Consider the following 10,419-nt stretch of genomic DNA (forward strand, 5'->3'; position numbering starts at 1 on the left):
ATGTGCACCTTCAGTAGAAGCATAGCAGAATACAAGTGCATGCATGAGAGGCAGACAGGTGGGAAGGTGAACATGGAAGTAGCAGAAGTAGTGAAAGTAGATGAGTTTAACTACCTGGAGTCAACCCTTGAAAGGAATGGACAATGCAAAGGGAGGTGATAAAGGAGAATGCAGGCGGGGTGGATTGGGTGGAGATCAATATCAAAGGTGATTTGTGACAGAAGGAGAGCAGCAAGGCTGTTAGGGGTGGATGCTGGAAGAGGGGGAGATGTAGGAGGATAACTTGTGGCAACCTTTAAAATGAGCAGCCAAATGAAGACAAAGTAATATAATCCAGGTAATTAATGAATGTGTATAGCCTCAGTATATTCATTCAGCCAAAAAGATCTGGCACAGACACAATGTGCCTCATTTAACTGATTACTTTTGGGGACAGAGTCAAAGTGAACAAAGGCACTTTGATGGCACGACTTGGTCTCAATATAAAGAATATTGCAGAAGCACAACATTTTCCCATCATCATCAGTGAATCAAGTTAATATTATATGAAATACAAGTAAAAACTAAGTGCACACTGACCTCTGACTTTAAGCTCCACCTGTTTGTCTATCTGGAATTTTCCTCCCTCCTTGTTGTAGACGGTGCAGGTGTAGGTGCCTCTGTCCTTGTTTGTGGGTATTTCAGGGTCAGACTGAGGTCTCCAGTTTCTAGCAGGTTCATCTCTGTTCGCTTCCTGTATGCTGGGCTTTGGTCTTCAATCCTATCACAACCATTCTGGTGCACATGGACTTTGTTGTTGTATCTGTCCTTCCATTCCACTTTAGCATCTTCAGGTATATTTTTTGCTTTGGTTTTGAAAGGCAGCTTTACAGACTCCACCCCTGACTCCACCTGCACCTGACAGTCTGACAGGACAACAAACAACATGAACTGTACAAACAGCAGCAGCAAGTTTTCAGAGTTTTAAAGAAAGCTGAAGGACAGCAATTCTTTCAACTTCTGGACCTTTGAGTGACACTTAAGGAGCCACCAGGGGACACTTGTTAACCACTAGTGTGTCTGGCACGAGAGACTCACCTGACATGAAATAGTGTTGAAATCTATATGTGAGACCCCCAAAAAACACAAGAACAAGAAGAACTACGACAGCTGTGGCCCAAAGTGGAAGTTTTTCTGTGGAGAAACAAAAAATAAATGAATAAATAAATTATGACCTTTGAATTCTGAAGTTAATCTGAGCCACTGTCCACCAGCTCTGACCTCTGACATAGTGCAGCACTACTTTCTGTCTCAGGATGTCTTTGTCCCTGTAGATGGTGCAGATGTATCCTCCTGTGTCTCTCTGTGGGCTGTTTCAGGGTCAGACTGAAGTTTTCAGCAGGTCTTCATTCATTTCTGTTCGGTCTCTGTAAAACTTGTCCTGTTTCATAAGTTTGCCACCTTTGTTTGAATACTCCTGAACTATCAAGAGTTCATGGTCAGAGCGAGTCCGCTCCACTCTGGTGTTCTCAGGCAGGTCAGGTGTTGTTTTGCAGGGCAGGGTGACAGACTCTGAGCCTTCCTCCACCTTCACCTCCACCTGATGATCTGAAAGGACAAGAAACCACAATATCAAATATTGGACCAATAGCAGTCACACTCATGGCAAATGACAAGTTTCTGCATTTCTGACCTCTGACTTCACTAATGTGGCTCACTACTCTTTGCTTTGAGTGGTAACTAAACTGGAATTTATGAACTGGTGCTACAGCTACAGACAATTGAGGGATCATAATGAATGTTTCAGTGTTTTAAAAGAAATCTTGAGTTTCCATCATGGACAATATGTAAAAAGTCTACTGACATTTGTCTCCCTGAGAAGAGAAGACAACTCTGCACACCTAAAAGAATGCAATGCCATATACCACAGAGGCTGTATCAGTAAGATCTTATTTTAGTTTACTTTCCTGCTCATGTTTGTTGTTTCATTTTAAGGTTCGGTCCATTGGAAATCTTTCTGTTAGGTTAATCAAGACTGTTGCAGCTCCTCCAACCAAAGGCTGCGGCAGGCTGAACATGAGGACACAGATGACGCGCAACAATAAACGCATAAAATACACTTCTGTAACATTTGCTCCTTTTATTCCACATGCAACTGTCCAATATACAAATCAGCACATGGGATCAACTATTAAACAAACGCACAGACTGCACAGACAAATAACTGCAACTCACAATGGCTGCACTAATTACTATGCCAAATTACAACTTGGCCTATGGCATCAATTAGTGCACAAATATACAAAAAACTAGTGATGGGTCCAGCAACACTGACGCACCGACGCTTGTATCAAGCTCACAGAGCGAAACCTGTATCGGTGCGTGCGTCGCTTTAAGAAAAAGTCACGTGATCGATACAGCTGCTGTATCGCTTATTGCCAACGCGCCAAACTGTGTTTAAAAGGTATCGCATCCGCATTTGTTAACGGAATGAGTCACCACCAAAAAACACACAAAAGTACTCTCGCAAAGATAAAAAAAAAAAATACATATCTTTCTACAACAAATACAAACACACATCTCTCCGTTACAAAATGGAGCCCGAAAGAAAAATAAATGTTTCTGCTGTGTGGGATCATTTTGATCTTTTAACTGCAAATAAGGTAATAGTTTGTCTGTCTTTGTTTCAGTGTAATCTATCAGAATAGGAAAAACAGCAATGTGACTTGCAGTGTAAATTATTTATTTCATTTTATGCAGGTTAAGTGTCGCATCTGTTCTGCGGAGCTTTCTTACACAAACAAAAGCACCTGTCATCATTTTTGGAGCAGCCTTCAGGATCTCCAAGTATTAACATGCTGTTTTTAGACTTGGTGGATAGCATTAACAACCTGCTAGCTGCAAATAATCATGTGCAGTTCAACAAGATTATTAACAGACAAAAAGAAAACATATTACTGATACAAAAATAGTTTTCTAAACAAGATCGCTGCAAAAAGTGCAGCCTTACCTAATGTCCACCATACTGTTACTCATCTTATATTATGATTTAGGCTTAGAGTCCTGCCGTATCAAAAGATGCCAGCTGAGCTGGTTCATGCATCTTACAAGGATGCCTCCAAACGGAGCTTTTTCTAGGCATGTCCTAATGGGGGAGGACCAGGGCAGAACTGGGACTCGCAGCTTCAGTTAACATTGACACACTTTGGCAACAATAGCAGATATAGGCAGTGTTGGGCAAGTTACTTTGAAAAAGTAATTCAATTATAGTTACTAGTTACTTCTTCAAAAAAGTAACTGAGTTAGTAACTGAGTTACAATATTCTAAAAGTAATTAATTACTTGGAAAAGTAACTATTGCGTTACTTAAAAAAAAACAAAAACGTTTTACCCTGTGGGGTTCAGAGTATAATTGGCCATTTTTTTACTATTCTTGATTTTCCCTCCACATTTTTCCTTTAAAAACTATTTACTTTGCCTTGTTTGGTATCATTCTTTTTAGCACAACCTCACGTGCCTGAATTTACAGTTATGTTCTCATTTTGTCATACTGTATAACCAGAATTGATCTAAAATCAGACAAAAAACATAAAATCAGAGTAGAAAAAGTTATATTTTTACTGTAACAACTATAAACATGATTAATGAATCATATTTCATAACTTCAAATGCAAATATTAATTGTCAATTTTAAAATCCTATGCACAAGTTTTGCAAACAACAAAGTTATTTGCATCCATTTACCTTTTACCCTTTTTTAAAATAACCATTTCAAACTATTTACAGAACAATCAGCTGTTCTTCAATAAGATGCCACACAAATTATTTGTGCCACTCCAAAAAAATATTTCTGTCCACTATAAAGGAGAACATCACAGCCTGATACCTGCAGGTCTGACAGCAGCAGGTGTATCACTGCTGTTTCTACCTGGAGACAGCAGTCGCCTCATTGTTCTGACACACAACACAAAACTATCCACAACACTGCACACTAACTACACAAGACAACACATTAACTACACACTCCAAACACGCTAAACGTCACAAATCTCTCACATCTCAAAACTCTCTCTCTCTCCCTCTCTCTCTTTCTCTCGCCGTCACTCCTAAAACTTTTTTTGTTTAGTTTTTTGCTCATAAGCAGAGAGTGCTTGCTAGCGCTAACGTGGTGAAACTATTGAGGAAAAAACGCCGCGTATATTGTTTATCATGACTCTGGTTTTACGTGGCCTATTGACACAATTTAAAAACTGGTATATGCCACCTTGTTGCTTTGTCTTTAAGTGGTCATGTGATTGGCTTACCACGACTACTTTATTCTTCCTCAGTCAAACAGCAGCACTCGGGCGATTGTTTTGCCTCCTTGGCTCCAGGTGTTGTGCTAGACAGTGCTCGTGATTACCGTCCGCGGGAGCGCGCAGCTGCTTAAAGCTGTAGCGTCCAGATTACTTACAGCCACTTCCTGCAGCTGATATAAGATGCGGTAAGCTGAACACAGCTTCAACCGTCTGTTTGTTGAAAAATAGTAACGGACCGCGTTTCCTTGTTAGTAACTGTAACGGCGTTGTAACGATAGGAATAGTAATTAGTTACCAGTGTTGGGACTAACGCGTTATTAAGTAACGCGTTACAGTAACTACGTTATTATTGTGGTAACGAGCACGGTAACTAGTTATTATGCCAAAACCAGGAACGCGTTACTCGTTACTGGGATTTAGATAGGCTCGTTACTCGTTACTTCGTGTGGTGGATATCGTGGAGCTTCCACAGATTCAATAACATTAGCAAGTGGTGGAGGCCAGCAGGTGGATGAAGGAAAAGGGAGGCAAGAGGAGAGACCCGAAGCGGCCGCCGGTCCGCGTGTCAGGTGAACTGAACTTCAGGTAAGAAGTGATGAGCTGCAGTCTGTCTGGGTCAGATATAAACCAAGTTTAGGTGGAGTTTATTTTCGGTATGCTGACATTTTTGTACTGCGTGCTAGCTAGCATGACGGAGTTTCTACTGTATACAGCTGGGTGGGTGCTATGTTACTGATGTTGAACTTTATTTTGTTCATAAGGTTAATTATTAGAGTTGCCAACCGTCCCCTAAAAAACAGAATCGTCTGGTATTCAGAGAAAATATTATGCGTTTCGTACTGAGGTGAAAAGGAACACAGTTTGTCCCGGACTTCAGCTACAATGAAAAAGACACAAAGCTGAAGCTGCACAGCTGCCTCTTCTTCTCTCATTCTCTCCCCCTCCCGTTCCTACTTCAATCACGAAACTGATCAATGATCAGCTGATCGGCTTTTCTCTCTTGTTTGTTTATCGCCCACTTTGCCCCAGAAAGAGGAAACCAGCGGATGTCGCGTTAAACAACAGCAGCACGTTTAAGCTTGATCAGCTGTTGTTAGAATTTATTTAATATTAATTTCTAGTATCAGCTGATGTTTGCTGGAGCCACAGCTGTAAAGCTGCTGGTCATGATATCGGTTTGGATATGTGGTGAGAGGGAAACATGCAGATGAAACCAGGAGATGTCCTTACTGAATCATCAGAGCTGAACAGGTGATGTAGAAACAGGTTTACCTTTTAGGTGACATGAATGAGTTGAAGGGAAGTTATGAACTGTTTCTGAGAGACAAATAACACCAGGATCCTTTTCTGTGTAGCTGACAGCTGGTAACTGTGCAGGGGCGGGTCTAGCAAAGTTTTGCCAGGGGGCCAGGTAGGGCATTAACAGGGAAAGGGGGGGGACAAGGAAATACTTTTCTTTATTATTCTCATTTAAAATGTCTCACTTTTAAAAAAAATAATTATCTGAGTCTTACAACAAACAATTGATAGATTGATACATATATACCATCAGAACAGTGTACATCACTGTCACAACAGTGTTTATTTTCATTCAAAGGCTTTATGATTTTTCCTATAATGCCCGGGACGATTGTTTTGTCCCAGTCCAGCTCTGTATGCAGCTCATCTGCAGTCTGGTGTTACCTACATCTTCCTATTCAGAAGGCAGAATTTCCGAGTTCTGAGTACAATCAAAAGCACCACGACTGCAGTTTTTGTGTTGGATGTAAAAAGCAGGCTAGAATCATGGCGGCGGTCAATGACGGTCCAGGCGTGGGATTTCTCTCGTGGAAATGTGCACATTATTTTTTCCTTTCTATTGGTAGGTGGCACAGTGGACTTGTGGCAAGTAAGCAAGCTAGAAGACTGGCAATCTGGCTGGGTATCCAGTTACGGAAGCAACACATTAACAAGAGAATTCTGAGTAAAACCAAAGTTACTTTCCCTAGTAACTAGTTACTTTGAAAGTAACGAGTAACTTGAAGTAACTGAGTTACTTTTTTAGAGAAGTAACTAGTAATGTAACTAAGTTACTAATTTAAAGTAACTTACCCAACACTGCTCGTTACTGAAAAAAGTAACGCCGTTAGTAACGCCGTTACTTGTAACGCCGTTATTCCCATCACTGGATATAGGTGGCCACTTCATTGCATGTTCCTGTTACCTGTCTGAGAATGATGTTGTTGTGATATAAAGGATTATCGCACCTGTCAATAAAGCCTTTTATCTGCAGCCATGACCTGTCACCGAGCTAGCTTAGCACGGCTAGTTAGCCTCTCAAAGCTCAAACGTTCAACACAAAGTCGGTCCAGACTTTCTCACACCACCCCTCGCTCTCCTACATTAAAGCCATCATTACATCGGTAATTTCACACACTGCGTGTATCTACCTGTGCGATAATGATCAAACTTCGGTCTGAGTGCAAGATAAACATTGTTTACATATAGTATATAACATAGTAAGAGTTTCTTACCACTCGTGAGGAGCAGGAGCAACAGCAGCATCTTTAATCTCCTGCAAGAAACAGCAACCCGTTAAATCCAAATACTTCTCATTGTTGTCTTAATATTTGGGGATTTATATCTCATATTTGGAGCCTTGGATAAAAGACAGTGGGGGGAGTAACACCAGCTATACTGTTTACTTTCGGTTTCACGTGAACAGCAGTGTCCTGTCTTCCAGGTTAACTGGTTTTTACTTTCACTGGCATATGTATTGTCTGAGGGAGCTGCACTGCTCAAACAGCTCTTATCTCCAAACTAAACTCTCAGCGCCCTGAACTTGTTTATTGATCAAACTGACGATGATAAAACATTACAAATACACTTACTCAGCAGTGGCGTGTTGTAATGCAGTTCATCGCCGCATGGTGGCTCCTGTTGTGTCATGACTGCAGGTCACCCTCTTTTTTATTCTTCTTCGTTGTGTACGCGGACTAGTGTGCTCTCGTGTGTGGTAGAGCTGGCACTTTTATTTTTGATATTTAAATTCTGGACACAAGACGTCGCACACCTTCATCATGCAGCTTTTCAGAAACTCTCCTTCGGTAAATGTCCGGGCTGATTTGGCTTTCTCCTCTGCTACAATAAAACTTTCACAACAGCTTCACTTTGTGATTTTGCTCTGGTGACAAAAGTCTGCTGAAATGTCAGATTCTTCTTTAGCTCTTCTACTTTCTGTAGTTTCTGCTCTGCATTCAGGTTTTTCAGCTTATCCTGACGTTTTGTCTCATAGTTTTGTCTTAAATTAAATTCTTTAATTACAGCCACATTAGCTCCACTAATAAGACACACGGGTTTACCAGCAATGTTTGTAAACAATCAGTCTCCCACCGGTGCTGAAAGGCTCTGTTTTCAGAATCAACTTTTCTCTTTGCCATTGTGAGGTGCCAGCTAACACACGTTGGACTTGATTGACGCGGGAATGTTCCCAGTTAGCCTAGCGTTCAGTAAGGAGGCTGCAGCGCTGCATTATGGGATCTGTAGTTTGTGTGTTATTAACGCCTCATATTGCCGGGCCATGCATAACAATGATAATAAATCTATATAAAATGATCTCGCAGGCCAGATATAAATGTCTGCCGGGCCAGATGTGTGAGTTTGACACATGTGCTCTGAAGTGTCAAACTTCTTTTCTCGTTTCTGTGACCTCAGCACACTGACAAACTTGAAGTTGCTAAAGATTTTAAAAAGTGATAATTATATGGAAGAAACGCCTTTTTCATCCGTTTAATCAAACATTTGATCCCCCCACCTCCCCACTCCCACCAGCACAGAGCCATCACCACCATCAAAGACTTCACCCACAGGAGCCCCCTCCTCACTCCACAGCTATGAGGATTTCACACCACCTTCTCCCACTACAACCCTTCATATTCATGATGTGAGGACGCAGTTTGACCCTTTAGACCTACTAAAGAACCCAGTCCGCCTGAGCTTATCTTTATATTTTTACATGTTGTAGTGCCATTTCTGGGAGTATTTTAAGTTGCTATACATCAATACAACCATTATATCCCAAATTTTAATCATATATATGCATTAAGTCATCAGTAACTACATAAATTGCAATAGTGGTATTTTTACACAAATTTCTAGTTAAAGTAATTTCAGAGGTTCATCCCTCAAAATTGTAAATGTAAAAAAGTTGCATAAAACAGTTTCCAAATTAATTTTGAGTGTCTTCATAGTTTTATTTTTGAGATACACCAATTTGTATATACTGCAGCCACCAACTTTGAAATTCTCATTTACATGACTTATTTAAACATTCTCCTCTTGAATGCAAAATTCTTAAAAAGATCTTTTATCCTTTAAGAGTAAATAAATCTGAAAGCTGTTCCATCCTAAAAGAGTACAACAATGTGTAGTTTATGATGTTGTAAAGGTTTCAGCATCTTTTTGAATTTGTCACATGTGTGGAAAGGTATGAGTGAGCCTTTGTATCATACTGTGAGTGATGCTCGTCAGCACACAAACCCAGAGTTTCTCTACAGGAACACAGAGAGAGTTATTCCCTGTACTGTAAGGACACATTCAGCATTGTGCAGTAAATCCAGATCATCCCAGTTAAATGATTACATGGATGTGAGTGTGGTCGTCAGAGCAGCACTGATCAGTGTCAGGTTATAATGACCAAGGTGTACACAAACACTAAGTTTGAGTGTGTGCAGTGAGACTTCAGTCAAAGCATTTAACTGAGGTGTGAAAAATAAGCTGAACTCTACAGCTTGTTGTGGTCCCCTGTGGCTTGACAGCCTTCCAGCTGTTCTTCAGCATTTTCATTTACAGTCATAAAATATCTCCACATGTTGCTCCTCTTTCTCTCTCTCTGCAGTCCAAATGCGTCTTCTGAGCGCATCTGAGTCACGTGACGACACAGTAACAAATCCCAGCAGGGCAGGAAGAAGGGGGCGGAGCAAAGTGCGTCTGCCGCATAAGAAGAGGCGTTCACACAGACAGAGCTGCTGTTTCATCCACAGCGAGTAAATAGTGAACCTCCAGGAGAGAAACAAACTAAAGTATCGATCATATACCACTACCAACGTTTGGATCGATATCTGCATCGATCTGCACACCCTTGTCTCCTGGATCGTAGCTGAGATCAGCGTGAACCACGTGGGTCTCTGCTCCCTGACCTGTTTCCTGTGTTTGGAAAGAGTTCCAGCTTCATCACGGAGTTTCTCTCGGTTTGTGGGCTCATCTAAAGGTAAGCACCGAGCTAACTTTAACTCTAGATTTACTAACCCTGCGCAAATTTGCAGAAATCCCTTGAAACCAACACCTACTAGAATTACTGACTTTTTTATTTTCTGGTGCAAGTCCCGAGGTGTTAATCACCCCCAGTAGCGGTTTTAGATACGGGCGACACGGGCGGTTGCCCGGGGCGGCATCGTGGTGGGGGCGGCATCACGGGCATCGGCAAAAAAAAAAAAAAATTGCTTGTACTCATGCTGCCCCGACATCAGCCAGCGCATATTGGGAATGGCATAGGCACCGATCGGTTTTCTATCGCCCATTTGCTGGGAGTAAGGGCGCCCTCCGTTTGCGAGGTGCGCCTGCTGCTTGCGGCACAGCGAGGAGAGGGCGGGGCGGCGGGGATTCTCTGGCTGGCTGGAGCAGCATCTAATAACCAACTCGCAAAATAAAACAAAATAAAAACAAACCAACAAACACGAAAACACCAGACATCATGATACAGACTTATAATTTGCACCGGTGTTTTTTCGAAATTCAATACGCGAAAAGTGAGCGTGAGAGCCCTCGGTGCGCCTGCTCGCTGCTGAAGTCAAAGTAAACTTTATTGTCATCTCCGCTACATACAGTCGAGTATATAGAGAGACGAGACGACGGGGCTCCAGTTACAGCAGTGCAAGTAAACAAATAATAACTATAAGAAGAGTAAGAAAATAAATATACACTTTAGGACTCGGGGTAAAGGGATCAATGACAATTTAAAATTTATAATTTACAGTTTGATGATTTAAAGTCTCACACACAACGCGTCGAAAGGGGAGAGGGGGCCGGCTGCTTCCAAATAGAGCACATTTCATTCATAATAATGTAAATCCAAGCCCATTATGTATTCATGATTTGAATCCTG

The 10,419-nt window shown here is 41.5% G+C and overlaps 1 long non-coding RNA gene across 1 annotated transcript; it reads right to left on the reverse strand.

Annotated features, from left to right (window-relative positions):
* Nucleotides 1–13: 13 nt before the first annotated feature.
* Nucleotides 14–6,923, reverse strand: LOC102081656 (uncharacterized). Its single transcript, XR_003218222.1, has 5 exons — nt 6,791–6,923; nt 1,261–1,587; nt 1,078–1,173; nt 580–905; nt 14–253 (listed from the first exon to the last, which is right to left on the reverse strand). It is a non-coding gene; the product is annotated as an uncharacterized LOC102081656 (long non-coding RNA).
* Between the last annotated feature and the right edge of the window lie 3,496 nt (nt 6,924–10,419).

The sequence above is a fragment of the Oreochromis niloticus genome, unplaced genomic scaffold, assembly GCF_001858045.2.
Source record: "Oreochromis niloticus isolate F11D_XX unplaced genomic scaffold, O_niloticus_UMD_NMBU tig00007314_pilon, whole genome shotgun sequence".
NCBI lineage: Eukaryota > Metazoa > Chordata > Actinopteri > Cichliformes > Cichlidae > Oreochromis > Oreochromis niloticus.